At 46.3% G+C, this 27211-nt stretch overlaps 1 protein-coding gene, 1 long non-coding RNA gene and 1 pseudogene across 2 annotated transcripts in view; 1 reads left to right on the top strand and 2 right to left on the bottom strand.

Annotated features, from left to right (window-relative positions):
- The window catches only part of LOC135914836 (uncharacterized), a 126746-nt gene that overhangs the window by 41177 nt on the left and 58358 nt on the right, over positions 1-27211 (top strand). The window lies entirely within an intron of this gene.
- LOC135914837 (uncharacterized) lies at positions 248-22468 on the bottom strand. Its single transcript, XR_010568431.2, has 4 exons — positions 22121-22468; positions 21021-21130; positions 11251-11395; positions 248-8480 (listed from the first exon to the last, which is right to left on the bottom strand). It is a non-coding gene; the product is annotated as an uncharacterized lncRNA (long non-coding RNA).
- Positions 25058-25528, bottom strand: LOC135914824 (E3 ubiquitin-protein ligase RING2 pseudogene; annotated as a pseudogene).

Genomic DNA, 27211 nt, shown 5'->3' with positions numbered 1-27211 from the left:
CAACAAGCTAGTTAAGAGATTTACATGGCATTACATGAACGAAGAAGACAATCAGTATGCTCGTCCATGCCATATTTGTCAAGTTAATGAAGTGAAATATAAGCAGCCTACAGACGCCGTGATAATACCTTGCCACTCGGACATGCCTTTTGAAATTAAACACCTGGATTTTGCAGAGCTAAATAAGAAACAAGGAGTCAGAAAAACACAAGCTTTTATTCTGGCCATAGATTAGTGCACCAGGATGGTCATGGCACGGGCAGGAAAAGAAGATGCAAATAGGTAGCGTCATCAGTCTCCTCAAAAAGAATACGTTTAGGACCACCATGATAGTCCCACGACCTTTATTACTCCTACAGGTGTCCTTGCTGCTGGCCTTGTTTTCTATGGAATTACTCAGAGATGAAACAGATTATACCGAAATATCCCCATTGTAATAAATACTATACGTAAAGAGCACTATTCCTTTAATAAAGCCAACCTTTCTATGCCTACTTCCATAGGGTTTGGCACATCTGACTGGTTGGTATTTCACTGAGTAAAGTTAGTTTGCTGCTGCACTCAAGGATCTGTCCGCTCTAATCGGTGCGCCGACCTTGAATGCTGTGTCATAGCACAGGGGGCCAATCATGAAGGCAGTATAATGCGGGGAACATGGGGGGGGTCTCCGCCTCTTGCTGCCTTTACTGGCAGGCAGGTAATCGCTATGGTGCAAAATACTGCAGAATGTAAGCAATTGCACAGAATTTATTCACCCACGTCACGAAAGGTTCGTTTCTCAGGTTCCAACATGTGAGTCGGATCTGCATAATTTTTTTTTTCACTTTCTCTCAGCTTGGTGTCATCACACTTCCGACATGCAGCTGCAGAACCAAATTTGGTCACAGTTATCAGTCATTGCACAGCACATTAAATCACACAAATGTGACTTTACAATAGTATTTACTTGGGAGTGATGTGGGCTATTACAAAAATCGTTCTCTGACAAGCACAGAAAATAATAACCTTGCTTTCGTGCTACATAATTGATTGCACTGTTCGGTAATTCATTTGTGCTCACTTTATGGACAAAGAAAGTAAATGGGCCTCACTAATGACCTTAGAGTGCTGTTTTTGTACTGGATTATTTAGAGTGTAGTGTAGTGAAAGTGTAATATGTGAAGTTTTAGGGAAAAAACATTTAGGGTAAAAGTGAAGAGTATTATATCCTGGCACAATTGTATTCCGTAGTTATGGACTGCTTGTCGCATTTCTTCAGTGCATGGAACACAGTTGTGCAGAAAGGGCTTTGAGCAAATTGGCAATTTTAGTCTCTTCAGTTACACGCTGCACTCTTAGAAACTGCTTCTAGGTATCAAGTGAAGATAGCTTGCAGCTTGATAGGTGGTGTTAACATGTACGTGTTACTAACAATCAACATAATTTTCCTAATGATACCATCACATTTGCTTTTATTTTTGCTCCTCTGCAAACATTTTTGACATGTACAGCATGTTTTTTTGTGATAGAAGGGGAACGCAACATGGAAGTAGAGGGGGCATGCAATGAACATCAACCGGTTTGCTGAAATACAATCAGGCAGTGCTGTACAACAGCAATGTAAACATTCACTCATGCATAACACACAGTATCTAAACAAGGCAACAGAGCTCCACTTGTTGTGATTATAATAAAGAAGACACTGAAAGAGTGGGATACATATTTTTTTGTGTAGAAGACATCAAGCCGTAATCAGTAGTTTCCTGAATGTTGACTCCGAAAAGAAGTGTTGACAAAAGTTGCACATACATTTCTTGCAGTGACTCACCAGAACTCCTAATTCAGTTAAGACTGCTAACACAGCCTTTTAATATGCAGCTGCTAATGCACGAGATGGTGCATGTGGACTTGACCATTTTCTTAAGACTGGTCTCCCACTTAACAACGATGGTGTCTGCTGGGGTAGCAACCTGATTAAAAAAAAATTTATTCAGGTACGATTCTGTTCACTTGAAACTGGTGAGGCAGGGCATTGCTGTAAATTGCCTACCTTGTGGTCTCAAAACTTCTACGCATCAAACTGTTGTAGCAATGCATGTGCAGCACTTAAGACGGGCATGTTTCCCGTGATCCCTTGCCTCGGTGCATCAGTGAAAGTATATATATCAAAACGTTTATTTAAAAGAAAAAAAAATTCAGAAAGCGAGTGGGTGGAGCCCCTAGTCCAGGGCCCCACTGGCTTGAGCGGTCCGCCATGCTTGGTCGAGGAGCGCTAGTTGCATCTCCCAATCCTCGCTGGCGAGCCAAGTCTCCCACTGCTCCCTTCCGGAAAGTTTGCCGGCTATTTTTGGTGTATTAATTTTGGGTGGCCTGTTGTGGCAGTCCCACGTAATGTGGGCGAGAGTTGGCCGGCCTCCGCACCAAGGACAGCGAACGCTGTACAGCGTTGGGTGAATGGCATTTTTCAAATAACGGTTTGGAAATGTGTGCGTCTGTATTCGGCGCCAGTCATAAGAGTCGTCCTGCCTGGATAGGTCAGGGTGGGGTGGACTGTACTTTCTTCGCTCGCGCCACTGGTGCTCAAGGATGTCTCGTGGTAAAAAGGGGTTTTTGTCAGAGTGGTCGGCCGCTCGGTTGACAAAAGCACGAGCTGCGCCGTCCGCTCTCTCATTGCCCTCGAGTCCTGCGTGACACGGGCACCAGATGATCATGTGTTTCTGCGTTAGGTTGGATCCTAATAGGTGAGTGGTGCTGTGTGGTAGCCTCCCGGTGAGGAATAGTCTACATGCGACTTGGCAATCTGTAAGAGTTATCGACGATTGTCCCAGAGCGTCCTTAGTTTTAATAACTAGTGCGATGGCTGAAGCTTCTGCGGTATTCGCAGATGCAACTCTAGCCGTGGGGCAAATCACAAGCCCTTGATTTGCAGCCGCTCCTACCACTGCGAGGGCGTATTTGTAAGCACCACATCGAGCGACATCTGTGTAGACTGTATCCGGGTTTCCATTGAATTGCTGCATTAACGTTAGAGCTCGAGCACTTCTACGTCCCCGGTGGTATTTTGGACTCATGTTCTTAGGGATTGGGGCTACTATGATCCTTTCACGAAGGACACTGGGCAGAGATTCGAGTTCTCCCGCATACTGTGGACAAGTAGGGTAACCCACACAGCAAAGTAATTTTCTGCCAGAGGAGGTTAAGCTAAGCCGCTCCCGTTGAGATATGAGCGTCGCTGCCCGTAGCTCCGCTGCCCGTAGCTCCTCGTATTTATTGTGAATCCCGAGGGGGCGTTCAGTAGAGGTTCCCTGTGGTAGGCCGAGAGCCGCTTTGTACGACGTTCTAATCAGCGCATCTAGGGCCTTTAGTTCTGTTTTCGTGGGGTCCTGGAAAGGGAGGCTATATGTGAGACGACTTAGCACAAAAGCCTGAACGAGCCGGATCGTCTCTGTTTCCTTGAAACCTTTTTGGTGATAAGTTACTCTACGGATCATACGGGAGATCTGTTTCACCGTAGTCCTAAGGGTTTTAATGGTGTGGTCTACTCGTTTGTTGCTTTGCAGCCACAGTCCGAGGACTCGCATTTTCTGGACCTCCTTTATCTGGCTGTCTCCTAGAAAGAGGTTCACCGGCTCGTGAGTTTGACGGCCTCGACCTCATATCCTGATAAGTTCTGATTTATCGGGAGTGCAGCTCATTCCGCTGCTGCGAGCGAAGGTTTCAACAACGGTCGCTGCTTCTTGCAGGATTTCTTCTTTTTGTCCTAACGAGCCGCTGGTTGCCTATAGGGTAAAATGGGAAAGTAAGTCGTGTATGCAGTAAGGAAGGTATGAAACATCAACCAGATAGATGGCCAGGTGTTGTGTCATTTTTCCACCAGCTTTCTGACCTCCTGAACCAAATGGCTTGAAAGTAGAGCATGCAAGTGATGTTTTATAGGTTGGACGATGTGGCATGAATGTGCAATCGGGTAAATGATGCACCACCAACAAAAATGCTGCTTTCAAGATTAACCTGCATTACACATTTACCCGTCTGCAAAACAAGAGTTAGTATATGATATATAGCTTAGTCATGCAGCAGATATTGCATAGGCCTGTTACATTTGCTCAATTACTGCCTGAGGGAACACCACATGCAGTTGCAGTATCCTGTTGGATCAGCACGCCCTGGAAATCAATTCAGTGGATGTGACTGTGCACAAGTTTTTTGCGGCACAAGTACGATTGGCCATTGTAATTTAGATAAATGTAGGTTATTATTTGAAGCCTGTAATCAACAAAATAGAGTGGGTGGGTACCCATTCAACTGCTCTCAAAAAAAGAAATTTGTTATCCTAGAGGCTGCCTGGTACACAGAATGTGAAAATTTGTTTACCTATTACTCCGAGCTATGTCATTGCACTGGGCTGCCCGATTCTGTTAACCTATTTAATGTGCAGTCTCTCTTTGCACTGGGCTGCCTGATTCTGTTAACCTCTTTAATGTCCAGTCTCTCTACCATCTATTCCATGTCGTGTTCCATGCTTTAGCATTGCTGATATATGACACATTTCTAGCAAACAAGTTATCCGGCCTTCTCCTTTGATTTTACTAGTATGACAGCACTTAAAAACTTGCAAATTAGGTTTTTTGCATTATAAAAAAAACTATGCAAGCTCCCAAGGCATATTCACTCGGAACAAATTCTCAGTATGACACCGGTGTTGAGATGTTCATTCCTAAAGCAGGTGACGAAATTAATTCGCGGTGCAGTTACTTTTGTGCTTTGATGCATGAAATGACATCTTGTTAAAAAAGTAAGTGGAATATTAGTGCATCTTTTACTGCAAGTTTGATGGCATATATCTGAAAACTGGTGTCATTCTCAGAACTTGTGCCAAGATTATATGCCTTGTAAATTTGTCGGCTACAATTAGTAAATTGCAATATATGGCGCTAAGTAATTAGCGGAAAACTTTCTCAGTGAAATTTTGTTAATTACTTGATTATAAATTTTGACTTATGCTGGTAATGCTTGCCTCTGAGTAATCTAGTTCAAGAATTGGAATTGCGCTATCTACCACAGGCAATCAATAAAGTTCTGTGTGTTGTAAAAAAGATCCTGCAGCCTAAAAAAGATCCCATACATCTCACACTGGTATTTTTCATTAAAAGCAGTGTAACAAGTGTGGCAACAAGCCAATACAAGTCACTTTCGCATGGTGTTTTTTACCAGAACGACTGTTCGTGTCACATAGTTTGCTGATGGATTAGCCAGCTGCGTACTCTCTTGCATGTCTCATGATTGCGCAGCTACCAAGCTGCCTTAAGCCGCTGTGAAGGCAGTCTCACTCTATTGTTTCTTGAAATAGAGCTGTGGTGTGGGTGGCGAGTCAATCAGCAAGCTTCTCAAAGAATTGTAATCTGATTTTTCCTCGTTAAGCTCACAACTGTTGGCATTGATATGGATTCCAGTACACCATATTGATATCACGTTTCATTTACCATGAAGGATTAGGAATAGAGATGGTTCGCTCAGGAGTGAGCTGGATCATTTGAGCCGCTCTTTTTAAAGAGTGAGTGAGCGATGGTGCTTTTGGAGAGAGGATGCTGGTTCTCTCTGAGTGAGTCGTGCCGAATTGTTCAGTCAGAGCGAGGTCTTCTTCTGTGTGAAACTTCCGCACCCTCTATTAGCTCTGCGAGCAAGCAGCTGCGCTTCCACCGTTCCTTGCAAGAGTCGCAACTACCCCCTTGCCTTTGGCTGTCTTTTGAGCCGCTCTTCTTAAAGAACAAGTGAGCCATGGTTCAGTAAAAGTGAGTGGTGGTTCTTTTGGAGAGAGAAAGCCGGTTCCTGCATTCAGTGAGCCATGCCAAACCGTTCTGTCAGAGCCGGGTTTCTGCTGGGTTTCATGGTTTCGTTTTCTTGCCGACGAGTGGTGGCCTGCATGGGTAGTCTCGTGCTACTCGTACTCGTTCCCTGTATGCGGTGTGCACGGCAGTCTCTTTGGTTTTATGTGCATCCTATAGTGTGGCACTCGATGCAACCAAAGGGAGAAGAAGCCTTAATTGGCAAAGGATGGTGCCATTCGTTGCCTGCTGCTGTTCAAATAATATCTCGTGACTCTCACCGATCGGGCATCATGTGCTGGTCCAACAACACTTTGAAGACGAAATCTTTTGTGTCTTTAAAGACAACAGGTGAACATACAGTTTATGTCTTGGTCTTCATTTGTCCAAATTAGTCATGAGAATGTCACCCATGTCATCAACTTTTGTGCATTTTCTGAGCCTGTATTATTAGCACATCAATAAAATGAGACCAATGATCTGTGGTGTTGTAATGAGACTTCATTCGTTCTTTTTTTTTGTCCTGGCGCATGATGGCATGATCACCAGTACCGCATGTGTGCTGAAGAAAGGAAAGAATGAAAGGTTGCAGATTTAAGTGAAACGGCAAGCCGTTCAAATGAACTGGTTCATTTCATAGAGCTGAGCCGTTCCGAGCCGCTCACTGAATTGAGCCGTTTTGCCCATCTCTAACATTGCGAAAAGCCCAAGACAGCAGTTTCGTAAAAGGCATAGTTCAAAAGCAACATGCTGATATAAGTGTTACGTATTGAACAAACCGTAAAAATGGTCGAACTATTTCACAAACTACACAAAATGTACTATTACTTACTTTTACAGCACAACAGGCATCGCCTACGGGATTTGTGGTCGCTGTTTTTACAAGACTTCAATGGTGCCGTCAGTGGGGGGGTGGGTGGAACTTAAGCAATACGCAGACAGCGTTATTGACATTAAACTCTGCACATATACGAATGACTCGCTTTAGCTTGCGGCTTCGGATTCATAGTAATGTAGCAGTGCGAGACACATTCCTAGTATATCAATATAATGAATCACACAGGACTGCCAAAAACCGTTCATTATTCTAAAAGGTTGTTATAGTGAAACCCCAAAATGAGCCATTCCACCCATTAATTCATCAGTTCATAAGTTGTCACCGTTTGAGCTATCCATGAAAACGTCGCTGTTGGCTTTACATCCACGCTGTCGCTATTATCCATTGATTCCGCCGCCACGCACCACCTTATAGGATGACACGCACCTTATAGGATGACATGCGCAAAGCAGACGCTGACAATACTACTGACAAAAAGGAAGCTCCATGTCGCCTTCAAAGCGCAATGTTTCTTGTCTGTTTGTTTTTCACACTGCTTGCCATGGACACCACAACTGTCTCACTTGAGGCAGATACCTGAACTATTCCAAAGCCAAGCACGCATAAACGACACCGTCCGGAAAGTGCAAAGTGCGACCGTATAGCATCTCCGCGAGTACGCAGGTTAGATTTCTCCGCGTGCATAGCTATACGCTCCTGACACTGCCCAGGCGGCGCATCCGAGCAGTGATTGTCAGCGCCTCTTGCGGCACCTTCTGTCAAAACTGACACTGACGGACCACGCATACTCAGGCTGCCCACGCGGATCTGCCAACATTATCGCATGTTCATGCTTGTTTTGAAATGAATAAATGGCACAAATTTTGCCGTGTTGTTTCAAACCAATCTCAGAATTAGACGGTCGGATACGCCCTGTCGTTCGTTGTGAAGGGGAACAGCGCGCCTACTAGAAAATCCTACTTGTTTTCAAATGGGTTTCATCAAATAGGGTTATGGAACGGGACCCCGTTTGATCCTGTTCAGTCCTGACCTGTTTAAATCCTGTTTAAACCTGACCCGTTTAAATCCTGTTTAATCCTGACCCGTTTAATCCTGTCCTATCTAACCCAGACCTGTTTGCCCCTGTTCAGACCTATTTTTTGCTACATTCATACCAGGTCCTTTCAGAATGGATTGATGTTGCTTAATATAATTTACTCTTTAAACCTATTTTGTACACTTGTGTATTTGTGATCAGCGTTGAAGAGAAGTAGGTCTGCATTATGTTTGCAACAAGAATGCCACTTTCACATGTAGGTTTGCCTGGCACATTGCTTGATACGAAGATGAACAAAATTTTCGGCATAAATTGATTAGCACTACCAACACTGATGTAATACATCATGAACAAGTTTTGTGTGACCCACTAGTACGTTCTCTATGTATGACCTACAAGAAAATGCACCCTGAAGAAGACTGTACCTCATTTTCATATTTACTACAAGTATGCAAATGTAATTCTTGCAAGTTTAGTACATGTTTGATTACTTGTACTCGTCTTACTGCAGTGCTTTTTGCTGTAATGGTTTGGTCACAAATCCACAGTAAAGCGTAATTTCGGGGTGAAAAATGTCAGGCAAAGTATTGGCATGCACTTGTAAGTGAAAAAGACTTTACGTAGGTATTTCTGTACACCCACTTGAGCTTTCATTAAGCCTGAAGTCCTCCGGCTTAAGTAAAAGCATGTCATAAATGTCCCAAGAACTGTTAATTGGACCTTCTAACGGCATTTCGATGCATCTAGTCTGCCGAGAGAAGACCGCTGGAATGTGTTGCTTGGGTGAGAGCGAGCAGGGCACCTGAAAAAGTAAAGCCAATAATTTATCTCCACTCATGCAACAGGTTACTACATAGGCAAATTTGCCTATGTTCCCACAGATAAGAAAGGTTCAGCATTCCGGTCATAGGAGATAATGACTAAATCTTATTGAAAAATATGTGGTTTCATGCAGTGCCTATGTTTCAAGGGAACATGGATTACTGTGGGAGAATAAGCTGTCATAATTAGCAGGCTACAGAAACAAGTGTTATAGGAAAAAGATGGACACATCGTTTGATCAACAATAATTACTAGTATTGAAGCAACAGAATACAAACATGAAATACCTTTAAAAACAACACCGACAGGTTTAGATAATAAATTATTCAGAAACTAAACCCTTCTGCCAGCAAAATACCGTAGTGTACTGGCTTTGACATTGCGCTGCTCAGGCAGAGGGCATGGGATTGAATCCCGGCCACAATGGCTGCATTTCGCTGGCAGGGAAATGCAAAAACCCCTATGTAAGGTCTATTGGGTACACGTTAAAGGAGACTAGGGATCACACCAACTTCAAGTTATAAAAACCGGGGTAAATTTCGAAATAAGCAAACTCACAAAAGTAGAAGGCCCTGACCATGCGAAGACCATATAAAAGCCTTTCAAGGTAGGTGCCAGCAGCCGCTAAATTTCTTGCAAAAGCGAAATATAGCAGAAGCGGTATTTTTCAGTAGATCACTTTTGCAAGGTATTTTACAACTTGACACCCGACATGTTGGGCACCTACGGGCAACAGCGATTCTTGAACAGATCATAGCAAACACTGTTGCACATAGGTATATACATAGGCACATAGGTAGGTACAGACGCCGACTGATTTTCCGGACTCCAAAAATTCGGACATGCTCGATTACTCGGTCTGCTTCGCGGCACCGCCATTCTCCCCATGGACCATAATGTATAACTTCCGAAAGTTCGGACGCCTTGCAACCTCCCGTCTGATTTTTCAGACACTCCTTGAGCCAACTTGATCGAGAGCACCATGCACCGACTCTGACCGTTGCATGGTTCGACTTGCTGAACGCCATATTTGTTTTGAACGGAGCCTCCTTGCTGCCCCACGAAGTGGCGCTACTTCAAATCCCTGCTCATCATCATCGTTTCTACCTGGTTTGTAGCTACAGCAGTTCCGGTCTCAGCTTAGTATGCCATGTCAACACAATCCAGCAGCTGATTTGTTTGTTTCTTTATGCGCGATGCTGCGAGTAGGCCAGGTTTTTTGTTTGTGCGACTGATGTTGGCGTGACGATGTTTGACGAAGCAAGATGGGCCAATTCGTTTCACTAATATCTAGAATAGCTACCTGTAAGCGCCACCTACATTTCAACAACATTTGCAAAGCAAAAAACCTCATCCTGAAAAGTCTGCACATGAAGACATCGGTAGCATCATCAGCGTGGGGCCTCAAGATAATTCGGCAAACCAATAAATTACTGACAGCACGAGTACAAGCATGCCAACAGGAAATCAGTGGCTGAAGAATGCACCTTCTACAAATTGGTAGACAGTGCATTTTCGCAAAGCCCTAACTACAGCAGATCATTGTTCAGGAGTTCCCGAATTCACAACTCTATGCCATTTTCACGCCGACTCTAGGGAAGCACCTCTGCACAGTTGCAAGAAAAAAAGCTAGATGCCCCAAGAGAAATGAGCCCACTCAAGCCATGGAAGTTATGTTTACCTTGTCTTCCTACAACTACTCTAAACCTAGGACTGCTGTTTTGCACAAGGGAACAAACGTCAACATTGGTGCCTCGCCAAACACAAGTGATCTGCGCCGTAGAAGGTGCCATCAGTCAGCCCACAGATGAGGCCCACACCAGTGCTGTCAGTGTGCTGTACAAATTGCAGAAGCACAGCCTACAAGCTTGTCTGCCTTAGTGTGATCGCACCAATGAACGAAAACCCATGAATCAAGTTTGTTTCATGCTGAGAACAGTTGCCTGATGCTGGATTTTCCTACAATTCTTCCTAAGCAGATAATGCTTGGTTTGTTGTGTAGGCATGTAAATAATGAAAAGGCCTGCATAACTATCTGTGAAAAAAAAGCATGTAACAAAGCACGTACAGTCACAGGTGCAGTAGAGGCTACATTGGATAAACCAGCCAATGTATAAATGACTGGCAGCGTGACCAAGCAAACTTGATGCGTGGGTCAGTTAGCAGTGGTAGTGCACTGCTCTCGGCGCACATGCACCTATGTTTGAAAGCTGCTTGATCGTGGCAAAATATAAAGACAAAAGCATTGGAGAGATATCTGAGGCTTTTCTTATATGTATGACGAGGAACCTAGCGCTAGCTCCTCATGCAGAGAATTACTAGACAGTGAGACTGCTTCTTATCATTGTAAAACACGTGTCACGCTAGCCATGTGATGCGTCCTTTTCGTTTCTGTGCGAACAGCATGTATTCAGATCTATTCTCCCCCTTTCACCTTTTGCACAATATCACTGTGCGAGCAATAATACTGAACTGTTAGTAGCACTCTGTCCTGTTGCCTCCTTTCCTTCCTTGTCAATTGTGTGCTAAATAAGGCTTTTTTTGGTGAAAGAGTGCTAGTTTAACGCATAAACTAGCGCCATGGCAGTTTGCAATAAAGGACTGTTTTAATTCTCTAAGAATATGTCCATGCAGAACAGTGTCAAAAGAACACCTTAAAGAAAGAACATGAGTGTATCTATCATAAAGGCCAATCCTTGTCTTTTTTCCTTAACATAATTTTCAATACCAATATTGAAGTACAAGCTCACCATATTATATCACCTTGTCAGTGAAGCAAGGCACAGTGGTGCCCAACTGTCGCGGGACCAACTTGGATGTGGAGATCAGCGCAGATCAGCAACATAGCATGGTCTGCTTACACTTCTTCTCCAGGTCCAGCCATACCTATAGCAGCTATAAAACAAGTCAGCTTAGAATCACAAGCGAAACAACATAAAAAGTGACACTGAACAAAGCAACTTTTGTTAAGCATAAATAGGATCGAAACGCTGACATTATGCCAATAACTAACTTCGCTTTGAGCAACAAAACATCCAAGTTAAGAAAGATTATATGTATGAGCTATCTATGTGAGAAAGATTAATCGAACGCCCTCTTTTTGCCATACCCCTCCCCTTATGCATGGATGTCTCCCTGACTGAGTGAGCTGGGCTGATCCCAGGTATAGTGTAATTAAAGGTTGTCACTTGGTGGGCCAATCCCGATACCATTGCATGACTTGTACAATAATTTTAATTTGTATTGTAATGCTGGCCATCCTGCAGGCACTGCAACATTATAGCACCCATAAGGCAATTAGTATTACCTGATAAGGTTAACTAATAAGTGTCCCCAGAAGCATAACTCAGTGTGTATACTCGGAGGCGATTATTAGCCTTCGATTGATATGAAGTGCTGTGCCACACGTGTCAAACATGATTCGTTCTTTTATGTTACGTCATAGGCAAGCAGCCTATATATCTAGTTCGCTGTCACTGAAATAAACCAGTGCGGTACGTGCTCTTGGATCGTCTCCGTCACTCTGCCACCCGCTACAACAGTGGCGACGAGGGTGACCACCCCGCGGAGCCCCCGCCACGAACAGCGGCGTCTCGGTAGCGCTGGGAGTCCTGCTGGGTACTGAAAGTAATCGAGTCTACGGAGCATCGGCGGTCATGGCCCTGGCTACGAACCTCGGTGGTACCCCAAGTTTCAACGAAAATCAAGATAAGTGGGATATTTACTTGACTCGACTGGAGGCATTTTTTGAAGCAAATGATATTAAGACAGATGATAAGAAAAGGGCACTCTTGGTTTCGACACTATCAACGAAGACGGTAGGCGTTCTTGCTGGACAGTGCGCGCCCCAGAAAGTAAACGCCCTGAGTTACAAGGACGCACTTACCATCCTAAATAACCACTATGCGCCGAAGACTAATGAGGTTGCCGCAAGTTACAAGTTCTTTACAAGGGATCAGGCTGCAAGCGAATCTGTCCGGGACTATGTTGTTGAGCTACGCAAGCTTGCGGATAATTGTCACTTCGGTACCAGTCTGGACCGTATGTTACGGGACCGCATTGTGTGTGGCATCCGAAATCGGGCGGTGCAGCAGACGCTGCTTGAAAAAACTGAGCTCACACTTGCCCAAGCTGAAACGATTGCCATAGCAGCAGAGACAGCCGCACTGGAAGTAAGCGCCATGACTAGACCTGATAATGAGGCAGCGGTGTGCACTGTAGCGAGTAAATCGCGCCGATATCAGACCTTCGCCAAAGATAAGCAAAGCCATACTGAGTGCGCACGCTGCAGAAACTACGGTCACGAAGCAAGCGACTGTCCGCACAAAAAGGAGCAGTGTTTTCGCTGTCGGAAGACTGGTCATTTCGCAAGAAAATGCCGCTCCCAGTCGGGGCTCCGGGCTGGTCGTAGGCGCGATGGCGTCGCTAACGCAGTTCATTATGAGAGCGCTGTATCCGACACGGAGGAAGGCCATATTTCATCAGTCTTCACATTGCAGGAATCACGGGAAAAGAAACTTTTGCTCCAGGCGTTCCGCAGAACTATCCGCTGGGGTGGCGTGCCCTTGAACATGATTATTGACACGGGATCGCCGTTTTCTATCATTCCGCAGGAGGTGTATCTAAAGCACCGTCTGAGTTGGCCACGCTTATCGAAATGCAAACACACGCTCAACTGTTACTTGGGCAAGCTGCCCATTGTCGGTGAACTGCACCTTGAAGCCCATTTTGCGGGGAAGACTGTACCTGCCACACTGATAGTTACAGGCTGCTCGGGTCCCAGCCTTTGCGGAAGGGACTTAATCCAAGCATTCTCGCTTTTGCCTTCCGGGTTTCTCGCTGCGCTTCAATCGACGTCAGCAGATCCCGACAGCCTCAGGACCGAGTTTCCTGCCCTTTTTGAGCCAGGACTTGGAAACATTCAGGGGCCACCTGTGAAATTCCACATTCGAGAAGGCGCCCAACCGAAGTTCCACAAAGCGCGGTCAATTCCTTATGCTCTTCGTGAAAAAGTGGAAACTGAGCTGGACCGTTTAGTAGAGCAAGGCATATTATCGCCCATAGCACATTCTGAGTGGGCGGCGCCAATCGTACCGGTACTGAAGAAAGACGGTTCCCTTCGCATCTGCGGCGATTTCAAAACCACAATCAATGCTGCGTGCATAACTGAGCAGTACCCTTTACCAAACATTGAAGACATTTTCGCGTCGCTACGTGGGGGATCATTTTTCACAACACTGGACCTTAAGGATGCATATAACTAACTCCCATTGGATGAGGAGGCGAGGAAGTTGGCCGTGATAAACACTCACAAGGGGTTGTTCTGCTATAACCGTCTTCCGTTCGGAGTTGCCTCGGCTCCCGCGATTTTTCAGCGGCGCATGGAAACGGTCCTGGCCGGTCTTCCAGCCGTGCAGGTGTATTTGGACGATGTATTGATAGTGGAACGTCATGACGATAATGGCTCAGTGCTTCGGGACGCTTTGCGCAGGCTTGAAGAAAATGGTATCAAGCTGAAGGCCGAAAAATGCCATTTTCGCAAAGACTCAATCGTCTACCTGGGCCATCGCATTGACAAAGACGGCTTGCATCCGCTTGAGAAGAACCTAGCAGCAATACGTGACTCGCCACGGCCTACAAATGTGAGCGAACTGCGCTCTTTCTTGGGTCTGTTGACTTATTATCACCGGTTCTTGCCACACATGTCAACGATGCTGGCGCCGTTGTATCTTTTGCTTGAAAAAGAGCATAAATGGCACTGGGGAACGGCGCAGGAAAATTCATATCTCAAGGCTAAACAAACACTTCTGAATTCGCCTGTTCTGACGTATTTCGATCCCAACCAACCAGTGCGTTTGGAATGCGATGCGTCACCTTCGGGTTTAGGTGCCGTAATCTCGCACCGAATTGGAACATTGGATAAGCCCATTGCTTTCCGTTCACGCACGTTAACACACGCTGAAAAGAATTATTCTCAGCTCGAGAAGGAAGCGCTCGCACTGGTGTTCGGAGTAACAAAATTTCGAGACTACCTGCTGGGCCGCGAGTTTATATTGGTCACGGACCACCAACCACTGGTGGGACTTCTACGAGAAGATCGACCTGTGCCCCCAATGGCGTCGGCACGTATTCAGAGATGGGCTCTGTTTCTAAGCCAATATAGCTACCGCATAGAGTACAAGGCCGGCAAGGAAAACGCCAACGCGGACGCACTCGGCCGCTTGCCCGTGCCGATAACAGACGTTTGTCGATCCGGCACCTTACCAGAATACGTATTGTCTACAGAGACCCTTGACAGCTCGTTCGTGCCAGCGGATGCCATACGGGCGCTGACGAACGGAGATGAACACCTTAGCGTTGTGCAGCACTTTGTACTGAATGGATGGCCTAAACGCTTGTCACCGTGTCACAATCACCTTCAACCTTATTTTTGCAGAAGACTGGAGCTGTCAAGCGTAGAAGGTCTGCTCTACTGGGGTCATCGCATCGTCGTACCCCGCAAGGCGCGAGTCTCCATGCTCGCTGAGCTACATCGGTCACACCAGGGTGCATCTGCGATGAAAAGACTGGCTCGGACGCTGTTCTGGTGGCCTGGGTTGGATGGTGAGATCGAAAGCCTTGCACGCTCGTGCATCTCATGTGTACAAGCTCAGCCAATGCCTCATCGACAGGTTCCTATCTGTTGGCCAGAAACGGGAACCAAATGGTCAAGGCTTCACATTGATTACGCCGGACCGATAGAGGGACGCATGCTGTTGATAGTCGTTGACTCGCATACTAAATGGATTGAGGCACTTCCCGTCAAGTCGGCGACCACAGAAGTCACAATTGCGCGGCTTCGAGAATTGTTTGCGCGTTTTGGCTTGCCGCAAACAGTTGTGTCGGATAACGGGCCACAGTTTGCAAGTCAGCAGTTTTCCCAGTTCGTGTCTGTCAACAAAATAACTCATCTACGTAGTGCGCCGTACCACCCACAATCTAATGGTCTCGCAGAGCGTGCCGTCCGCACAATAAAGGATGGCCTTCTTAAGCACTCGTTGGTGAACGATCTCGAAACAAAACTAGTGCGAGTGCTCCTAGGCTATCGACGTACCCCACTACCGTGCGGCAAGTCTCCTTCAGAGATGCTGATGAACTACCAAATTCGTTCGCGCTTGGATACTTGCGTCCCTTCTCTACCTCAAAGTTACTCGCAGCCTCCCAGATTCCAGTCCGGCGACCAGGTGTGGGTGCGCAACTTTGGCCAAGGGGAGCGTTGGCGTCCAGGCATCGTCAAGAGCGTAGAGGGTTCACGCCTTGTAACGGTCGACACTCCAGATGGCCTCGCCAGACGTCACTTCGACCAAATTTTCCGTCGCGTGCCTGTGTCACCCGTGACCCCAAAAGCGGAGGCGTCCGACTCGCTTCAACCCAGCCCGGACAACAAGAATCGGCCCTCGTCAACGCCAGAAGCAAGTGGCGCTGCGCCTGTTCCTTCGACAACACCTCCAACGTCCGTCCCAGCCGAACAGGCTCTCTCTCCCCAAAGTCCGCCGGTCTTACGGAGGTCTACCCGACAACGAAGACCCGTGCAAAGACTGCAGTTTTAAAAGAAAGGGAGAAGTGATATGAAGTGCTGTGCCACACGTGTCAAACATGATTCGTTCTTTTTATGTTACGTCATAGGCAAGCAGCCTATATATCTAGTTCGCTGTAACTGAAATAAACCAGTGCGGTACGTGCTCTTGGATCGTCTCCGTCACTCTGCCACCCGCTACAACATCATCATCATCCTTCTATCGCTTCAATTTAATTTTCATCAACATAGTACAAGCTTTAAGCATCTGCACACGCTTAATGCACCAGGGCCGCTATTTTGTAGCGATGCCGTATGCCTTATTCTATGCTATTATTATCATCCACCACACACGGCCGCCTGATCTCGTTGATAATGTGGGCAGACCGTCGCTCTGACCACTGGCCAAGCACAAAAAGCCTGAAAAGGCACAGAATCGGAAAAGGCATCGCTACAAAATACCGGCCCAGGGCACCATAAAGAATACCACAATAGCTTAATTCCTATCCAATTCGGCCTTTAAAACAAACAGTGGCAAGTTCTGTACCATGTTTCGAACAAGCGAAATTATTCTGCAATTGCACGAGTATTTTCCATACATACAAAAATCACCAGTGCTATGAATTGCATATGAGCATTTTGTAGACAGAAAACACCAACTACAACAGTTGAAGCTTGGGAAAATTGGCAAGAGTTCATTTTGACGATGCTCACAATGAAAGTCAGAGCGCTGTGCTCTTTGACCGCCCACTTGCTCTTCACCGCCCACGTGCTCTTCACCGCCCACTTGAAGATTGTAAAACGATGGATTGCGACAGCCTGCCTGGGCTTTGCACTTAAAGTATGTGTGTTCATAGGATGAAGACGAGTTTTGAGAATCAGATCGAGCGGCTTTTAAAAGCTGGCTACTGCGAGGGTAACCGGCTTTTAAAAGCCGGCTACCCTCGCTAGGTGTTGACATCAGTGGGGGAACGTTGCTCCAGAAGCTGAAAGGCAACAAAAAGCCTAAGGAGGGCAATGAAGTTGAGTGTAGCGCTCAAAAAAAGGCACAAGTGATCCTGTACCTTCACAGGGTTAGCCACAATCTCAAGGAAGTGGCCAACGGGTATGGAGTAGCTGTGGTCTCCTTCGCCCGAAATGATGGCCCATCTCTGCCCCCGAATCACGTGTGGTGCTACGAGCAGGTGTGCAGTACAGCATGTTAGACGTTACATGCATTGCTCCACTGTTGTGGTTTACTTGATTCCGCTCAGCTGTGGCAAGTGCTACATTGCGTCAACGACCGAATGAGAGAGCATGCAAGTATTTTAAAGAAAGGTACGACTTTGCAACTGTCTGCACATTGCAGGTCTTGTCTCGACTGTGAACCATGGTGTTTTTATGTCAGGATACTAAGCAGAAGCAAGAACATAACCCTACGTGAACTGTTAGAGGCCTTCCATATCCATACCACTGGTCTAGCTTGCATGAGTCAAACTTCTGTTACGCTTTATGATTCAGAATTCAGATTGCTAAGCACATAAAAATTGATGACAATGCCTTCTGCTGACTGACGTCCGTTGCTTGTTTTATGCATTTGCGCAGGTGTATGTTTGTGTATATATAAGATGCTCCGTTTTTCGGAATAAGTAGTTCTAAGTGTAGTGCTCGTCTTTTCTTTCGCCTCTGTCTTCTCTTATTCAAGCTTTCTTGCGCTAAAAGGAACACGCAAGTTCTCACAGTGCCACTATGGTCTCCGAGAGTGGGCTACAGCATGCACCACCCTGCTTCAGAAACTGTGACGACATTTTTCTGCTCAGAGGAATTGAAGATTTAGCTGCGTTTTGCAAATTACAAAAAATACTTCTATTAGAAAGAAATGTACCACATTTCAATATATTTAAAGAAGCCGAGTAGCCGCTTAGACTTATAGAAGGTCACATAATAGGGCATCCTATTTTTTGTTATGCTTTTGCCACATAAGGGTGCCAAAGGTCATTTTTCGCTACTTGTCAAGTATCAAAAGTACAAATCCTTGTCTAATGAGAAAACAGTGCTTGTTTCAGACAGTATGAGATGCAATTTTCCCGTCAGCGAGGCTTATTGATTTACGTTTTGAATGGTTGTCTTTCCCTTTAAGAGAAAAGTGGTTTCATGGCCTAAATGGAAAAAGAAAGAAAGCTTTGGATGGGGAGCAGTATGGTACTACATCAAATCTTAACCAGTGCCTATTCAGTCTGTACTTATCCCAGAAGCTAGCTAATGACATAGAGCTCCCTTTGTACCACAATGGTGTGTCTACTACAAAAGGGGCTAAGGCTAGAAGTTAGGTGGTCATACACATTTTAATTGTCAAATTAAAGCATGTTATGACCTCTGCCACTTTAAATGGCATGGTTGACACAACACGCTATAATATTATTTTTTAAGAAAGCATGTCTTGAGCATGGCGTGCCCAACCACTTTTGTTAGGTGAGGAAATATTGTTTCTGGTCCTTTTTTAGGGAACTGGTTATACATTATTCACAGCACAATACGTTGTTTCCCTAAGAATGTCACAGACAATTGCATATTTTAGGTTTACCACATTAACATGCGCGTGATGTACAGCATTGCTTAAAGGGTACCACTATCTATTCAGGCACACACAAGCCAAGTTCAGCAGTCAACCTCATAACCAAGTCTCTATTAGTCATGCATATTGGCAATTTGACAGAATAATAAGAGGGGAAGGTGAGAGGGATGCTCCTCTTATAAGAGAAGCAATAGCAGAGTTGAAGCTTTATCCTGTGTCATATGCAAAAGGGCCGAGCACGCCCAGCTTTTGGTTGCATTCTCACTTGTGACCACTGCAACAGGCTGACTGATATGCATAACCAGCAGTTTGTAGGACCACATTTTCATAACCTGCCATTTTTTTTACATCTGAAGAGATGAGCCTCAAGCTCCATGCTGCGCTGCACTCGAGAAGCATTATAAACTGGCAATATTTAAATGCTATGCTGCATGGTTTGTTGCATGCTTTAGGAATTTACTTATTTATTATACACATAGCTCATAGGCTCCAGTTGGAGTATTGCGTGAGGTGGCAAGAAAACAAATTCTGAACTAACAAGGAGAACATTCAACAAACCAAGTCAGACCAAAGAAGAAAAAATAACATACTCTCATAATGGGACTATGTATCTGGCATCTAGCTTATAAAAAAGACAATTAGGAATGTTTTACTACTGGTAGCGCTTTAGGGGATGGAATGTAGAATTTCAAGCTTCATCCACTTTTAAGCCACCTTTCGTGGCTTTTTGTTTTGAAGTCCCTTTCTCTGTACTATTATAGAAATGAATAACCCCTCCAAAATAAAACAAAGAAAAACATGTAATACACAGTAATGTAATGCACAACAGCAAATACTTAGGAAAATGTAATTAAGAACATGGAGTCTATGTGGGCACAGATGTTAGAAGTCTACATGAAAGCATAGTAATAAAGGTGGACAAAGCATTTATGCTTTTGTCGGGCAACCTGCAGCAAGACATACAGGTAAACGGATTTGCATGCCTCCCAACACAGTCCCTAAAAATATCTGTCACAATACAGTGAATAGGTATATCATGCATATCTACAATAGCCCCTAAATATATTTAACTCAGAGGGGGCTACCTATGTAACTTGATCAAACTGAAGGTGGGCCAAATTCTAAATATACGATTCAAGTAGACAGAAAATGGACGTTATGAATATGGCATCTACAGGAAAAGTGTTGTATATTATTGTTGTACATTATGTCATACCTGCCAACCTGTGAACATATATAATATTTTGTAAAAATGCTGCAGGCACTAAATTCTTTGTTGGGGACAAAGCACACATTTTTTTAAAGCTTGCTCTCAGCACCCCCATTGTTGCATACACACACACATTATTAATAAAGGGAAAATCGGACATCCACCAGCTCGTAGCAATTGCTACAAAAGAAACCCATACGGATTCCTCGAAAGGAAAGCCTCACAGTTGAAAAAAAAAAATCATCCAGGTCTGGGACTCGAACCCGGGACCACCGCCTTTCCGGGACAGCCGCTCTACCATCTAAGATAACCAGGCGGCTAGAAGATGGCCGGGCGAAGTCAAATTTGTCGACAACATGAAGCAAAGGCAAGGGTCTGACGTAATAGTTCTGCGGAAACACGCAAGGTGTAGAGAAGTAATTAATAAAGGGAAAAAAATATTACATCAAACCCTTGCCTTTGCTTCGTGTTGTCGACAAATTCGACTTCGCCCTGCCATGTGCTAGCCACCTGGTTATCTCAGATGGTAGGGTGGCTCGGAAAGGCGGTAGTCCCGGGTTCGAGTCCCGGACCAGGACGAATTTTTCTTCAACTGTGCGGCTTTCCTTTTGAGGAACACATACGGGTTGCCTTTGTAGCAAATGCTACGAACGGGTGGATGTCTGATTTTTCCTTTATTAATTACTTCTCTCCACCTCGTGTGTTTGCGCAGAACTATTATGTCACACACACATTATCAACCATTATTTAACTTGTCGTGCAGCACAAAAAGCAGCAGCAAACTTGAAACCAGTAACTGACAACATTGTTTATTTTTTTTATTACAGAGCTTTATCAGCCTGTTTGCTGCTGCCGCTTTACGCTGCTTCATGAATTTATCTGACCAAACTTCCCTAAAGCAAGTGCCCCTCTGATGTTCTCGTTAGAGATATTGCATCGCTAATAATAAAGCTGTACAAGTACCATTACAATTAATTTTTTTACATGCATTTTAACAATGTCATGCCGGCACCCCATCTCTCAACAGCTTTAAAACATCTTAACCAACACAACTTCATTGTCTTTCTAAAGTGACATTCATAATATTGTAAAATGAGCCCACACTTGTAAAGCCACGAAAAATTCAGGAGAGTTTCCAAATGTGGATGATACCAACAAAATCTGCAGCTCGTGTAAGTGGCAGCAACTGCTTTGTACACACCTTGTCACAGCATGCACATCAGATCAGGTACTTTGCCGTGCTGTTGAGGCTGCAGAAGTGCCGCAGGTGCATATGTGGAGGGGCCTCTGGTTCACAAAATCTTGCCATCCCTAAACAATAATAAATGTTTAATTTATTGTAATCCCTGATGAAACTGCAAACTTGTGATATAAAGAGATCACGTCATATTTTGAAAAGTCTCGTACAACCAGTTACATGAAGCTGCAACTGGTTGTGCAAATATCTGATTGTAACATCACAGGCGGTTAAATAACACGTAAATCGAACTGTAGCAAACATGAATCTACTATGAAAAGCTTCACACAAACGTACAACTGTATAAAGTGAAATGTGAATTGTACTATCAAAAAATTCCTTAGGACATGAAAAGCGTTCTAAAACCTAATTTGTTTATGCGGCGCAACAAAGCACCGCTCCCAAAGGACAATGCGCTCAAAATTACAACAGACCACCTCTTTTTCTGGAGAGACAATACAGAAGAGAAAAAGATTTTGCGATTAAAAAGAAGCATTGCTTTTGTAATGTCGGCTTCTCTGGAAGATCGGAACCCTTTACAAGTACACGAAAACACACAGGACACTAATACACGTCATCTGACGACACTCTATAAACAGAAGAATTTCCATACAAGCTAAATATCTGGCCATGCGTCGACACAGCAATCGGGTGCTATCTCGCGCAGCTGTTAGCAGTAAAGACGACACATCGACGTACTACTTCTAGAAATGCCTATACCATTTCTCAATGAAAAATTATGTACGCAAACAGTAACTTTCCTTGCATGAATTTTTGTGCCCATTTAGATCAATGAACCACCCGCGCTAGCGTGCTTCATAGGTGAAAGCGAATACACCACAGATAGAGCTGTTGGTAACATTAATACGTTTTAGGGCAATTTCCATGGAACTTTTTGCTAAATGTGCACTGCGACATGAAGAACAACCATTTGAAAAGCACATTTATAACTCTTGCTGCTTTATTAATCCGGATTCGGTTGTTGTACGGATCTTGCGATACGTACAACAACGCACACTTCACGAACCATAGACAGGAAGAATGCGCGCAAGCGCCGGACTTACCTTTCTAGGCGTACTCGGAAAACGCTCCTTTTAGTGTCAGCGGCGTCGAGTGCACCGACGGTCCTTCCGGCGCACACACTGTTGAATTGCGGATCAACTACAGGACGTAAGAGCACAACTTTCACCAAATTCTTCCGTGGAGTGTGATACGATGCGAGATTGCCAGAGGAGGAGCTCCTTTTCATGAGCCCGGAACAAAGAGGGTCATATCTACAATATTCGACATCGGCGCACCACACGAAGGATACTGCGGGCTAAATTACGCGGTCCCAGGGGTTTTGTGATTCTCAATGCATACAAAATGCACCACAATTTCTCTCGGCACAGCGTACACACGATTAAACAACTACATCGGACGGCAAAATAATTTCCCCGGTAACTTTACCGGCGCTACTGGTGCTGCTATCTGTAGGCCGCCACCGAAAGCGACCGTGCTTTCGGTGATCTCATCGATGGGGACGGCGTTGTATTTCGATGTTATGCGAGTCGTACAGCGTCTTGTACGGCGTGTTTCAGCAACGTTGCTTTTAATAGAGAGGACAGCAATCTGCGTATACGCCGTATAGACGTCTCACCCACTTGAAAAACACAACAGGAAATTTCCAGTCTGTCGTATTTTGGGACGTTGTTTCTGTCATTTGTCTGTAGTGTGACGTCCTGTAGTCGAAAGTTCTGTAGTTCCTGATCAATATTTCATTAAAAGTTGACAGAGACCTCCTCAAGGATACGTAAAATTATTAGTAAAAAAAAATGAAAATGTAAAAAAAAACACGTCTCGTGGATTTTTAACATGGGACCTCACGGTCCCGCGACCAGCACCTTGCCACTGCACCACGCCGCTTTTTTTGTTTTCTTTATTTCCAGCTTGGCTACAAGCTTCAAAAGAGTTTGTGATCCTAGGTCACACTCGTTTTATACGTGTCAAAGTGTCAAGCATTGACACCACAGCTTCATCACAGTCCTTCGTCTTGTACACGTCACGTACCTTCACAACCATTTCCACAAAATATTCATACACAGATCGGCCGTTAACATCACAATGTCTATATGCCAACAGACTACGCCAGACTGCGTGCATTCCAAGTGCACATGCCTGCCAAGCTACATTTTGGCTATATCAACAATAGAAATTGCTGTCTGGGTTGCTGTTTACATTTACATTTTAAAAGCCAAGATGCGCTTTCACTTCACCGCGCCAACTGCCGCATCTATATATATATGATCAGGAGAGCACCTGAGGTTATATTAAAGCAGGTGGCGCAGGATCTCCGGGGCACCCAAGCGGTAGCGGGGGGATCAAAGCTGGAAGCAGGGCGGCCCGTGGGTTGGGGCCTCTGCGAGCGCCAACCCAAGGACCAGTCCGGCTTCTAGCTTTGATGTCCCCGTTGCCGCTTTGGTGTCCTGGAGGCGCCACCAATACTGCGAAATAATCACACGTTGTTTTTATTAGTAATAACATGATCGAATAAATATAATTGCGTCGAGCCAGCCGCCAACTTGCTATGCTAAGTTCAGCACTACCGCGCCCCGCGACTTCTGCCGGCACGCCTACGGACAAGCCCATACAACACGCGCCAAGAAACTCCTCCGTAGTACCTAGGCAGTGTCGTATTTTCAAGGAGCGAAACTCCCCACATTTTCACTCTAGCACCCGCTCTTACTCGCGCATGCGCGCAAACGTCCGTCGTCTCCGCAAGTACCACGCCCCGCTGTACCTACTAGTAATTGGAAATACGCCGCCGGGAAATGGTGGTCCCAGAGAGCAGTCGCGCCCGAAGCGACCTGGGTGTTTGATATGCGGCGGGCTTCGAGCCCGTCAAGGGTGTTTCCGGTATCGCTCCCGTGGATCCCACAGCTGACGTCTGCAGCCTCATCCGCTTGATGCATTAGGGGCTCGTTGTCGGACGACGCTTTTTCCACGATATCGAGGTGTTTTCCGCATCGTCCTCGGACGAGTCAAATACGAAGGCGCGGGCGTGACCCGCCGCCTGGCGGCTTTGCCGTCTCGGCCTCGTTGCAAGTGTCGGTCGGTCCACCAGCGCTGCGGGCTCAAGAGAAAGCGTAAGCCGCGATCGAGTCGACACAACCAGTCTATCGAAAATGTTGCGTGCTTCCTGCCGCGTGGCGATACCCGCCCCTGCGGGGAGGGCGCCGTAGCGAGCTCGAACGCCGTCGTCTCGGACTGTGCAAAGTGCTACCCTTTGCGAGAACGAAGCGTGTTGGGGTGCCTGAAGGTGGCCTCGGCATCGCAAAAACGGCGTCCGGCCTGCTTGAAAGGCTGCACGCGCAGTTGAACGATTACGTGGTTGATCCTGCCAGTAATCATACGCTTGTCTCAAAAATTAAGCCATGCATGTCTAAGTACATGCCGAAATAAGGACTGGACTAGTTGTGAAGTGAGTGAAGCTCGCAGTAAAATTGAGTATGTAGAACTGAGGAATATGGAAAAAAGTAAATGGGCTGGAAGAGTGTTGAGGTATCTGTACAGGAAAAAACATCGATTCACAGGGGAGGAAAAGAACTAGGAAGCTTACCAGCAAGTATGCGGCCTGTATGATGGGCAACACAGCAGCAAGGAACGCCAAGTGGAAAGTCAGAGAGGCTGAAATAATCTCATTGCAAACTGCATGTCTATGCAGCTGTCTGCACAAACGCGCGTTCGACAAGAGCCGTCGGAGAAACTGAGACATTCCTGTCTTCCCATATCCCACCTGTCACATTTATTTAGCCGTTTTCATTTGTCACCAACACGCGATACATAAATTCAGAAAGGAAACAAAAAAGCCGATTGACTGTATACTTGTCCCATTCCTTTTAGCGCATGTTCATAAGTGCTGCAAATTTTCGAGCATTGGGATGTGGAGGAAGAGCAGGAGGAGTAAACACACACAAGAAATGGTTGTTATTGCATACGACCATTTGTTTCGCCCACTCAAGTCACTGGTACGGTGGTCCTTGCAAAGCGTGCTGCTCGCCTCCTCGACGAGGCATGCCCTGTAGCCCGGCCTGCAACGGCTGGCTACTCGACAACTCACGAGGTGCAGCCGCGCGTCTCGCTTCGTCCTCCTCGTCGTCGCCGTTCGGGTAGAGCGCGGCGATCAGAGCGTCCATGCGATGGTCGCGCCGCAGCGATCTCTTCGAGGGAATCTTGCGGCGACAGGTGGGGCAATAGTTGTTGCACCGGCGAAGTGATGTGGTGATGCACACCTCGCAGAACCGGTGCAGGCATCTCGTCGCGACGGTGTTGTAGAGAAGGCCCAGGCAAATGGGGCACGTGAGCTCTTCGCGAACACTTTCGTCCACTACTACCAGGCTAGAGTCTGGAAGCAATTCCTGGGGAGATCGCTGGATTTCGTAGTCAGTGAGTTCCCACATTCTGTTTCCTTGTGCGCCGTTCGACGATGTCATCTTGAATCCAGATGAGAAGGCAGCAATGCGATTAAAGCACCAATGCAATGCGACCAAAGCTACGCCGCAGAGAAAATATGGCAGAAACAGATGGAATGTCGTTGACTGTACCGTAACCGGTGCCGTAGCCGGAAGAAGCCAAATCGTTTGTACAGAGTCGAGAAGCAGCGAGGTATTCGGCACGAGGCCTTGTCATAGCCGATGAGGACGAAGTGTTTCAGCTCCTGGTGGCCGCGCGCGTGGCACGAGGCTCGCGATCTGAGGAGCAAGGACTGACGCTAGGCGGGGCGGGGGGGTTACGTAGCTCCATTAAACAACGGCAAGTTCGCTCGGCTTGTTCATTGCATAGTGCAGGCATTTCTACTACAACTATTTTAATGCGGAACATTCTTGTTGATTTCAACCTAGTTTTCTCTAACCGGTATCTAGCCGTTTTTATGGGCCGATCCCGAAGATTGTGCATTCTAAATTATGTGGGCCGATGCACCACTGGGACTTCCTGGTATCTGTCACTGGGTATGTGCCCCTGGGACCACCGAGATTGCATCACTGGGGTGGGCCATTAGTATGTGCCACTCTGTATATCGCGCTCTTAAATGAGCATCTTCGAGGACAACTTGGATAATGTGCCACCGGGGCCACTATGTAGTGCCACTATGTAGTGCCACAATGTGGTGCCACTGGATATGCGCCCTGCAAGGCCACTGAATATGTGTCACTAGGTGTGAGACACCGGGTATGTGCCGCTCTTTATAAACTTTATTGGTTCTATCAAGGGGGTTTAACGGTGAGCCGTCTTGCGCTTGCTGCCTGGCTTCTCAGCACGGGTGTGCCCCTATTCCAGGGCTCCACTGAGCCTGGCCACTTCGCACGCGTGCTGCACGATCGCCCTTTGGGCGATGAGCTCGCTGCTGGTGAGCAGGCCCTCCCTCCCATTGCTCCGCACTCGGGTTTTTAACGCGATAGCGTTAAGGAGCTCGTGTCGCAGAAAAGCCGGTGTCGTCGGCGTCGGCGTCCGCGGCGTTGACCATGAGCGATAAATCACGGCAGGCACTTCATAAATAAAAAGCAACTTCCAAGATTGGCCCGGTGGGAATCGAACCAGGGTCTCCGGAGTGTGAGACGGAGACGCTACCACTCAGCCACGAGTTCGATGCTTCCAAGCGGTACAAACGCGCCTCTAGTGAATGCGGTGTTGCCTTCGAAACGAGCCGTGGAAAGTTATACTGCAGTGTATATCGGTAATTATGAACATGTAACGTACAGAAGTCGCAATTACACGAGTTGCGAAGTGCGTTTCCGCTGCATTTCTTCTGCGCTTTCCGCACACGCAGAGCCATCTTGCGGCAAACACAGAAGACCCCCTCCTCTCAATGTACGGCGCTGCCCCGACAGGAGGCGCGCCGCACGCGCATTGGGACCGCTGCCAGGCGCGTCGCGGTACCGACCCCCTCTCCCCTGACGACGCTTCGCCGTGCTCCCGGTCGCAGAATCAAGCGCCGTTCCTTTCTTTAGATTACTATCTATCTCTCTGCCCGTGCCGATCACGACGTTTGGCTGGCATAGATCGTTTCCCCTCCGAGACACCGAGTTCTTTGGTTCGTTCCGTTCGCTCAGGCGCACGTTTCGTTGCCGCGCCGAACGCTGCGTTGCTCGACGCTCACCGCGTGATAGGTGGGCGCT

The sequence above is a fragment of the Dermacentor albipictus genome, unplaced genomic scaffold, assembly GCF_038994185.2.
Source record: "Dermacentor albipictus isolate Rhodes 1998 colony unplaced genomic scaffold, USDA_Dalb.pri_finalv2 scaffold_25, whole genome shotgun sequence".
NCBI lineage: Eukaryota > Metazoa > Arthropoda > Arachnida > Ixodida > Ixodidae > Dermacentor > Dermacentor albipictus.
This window is presented reverse-complemented; position numbering and strand designations above follow the sequence as displayed.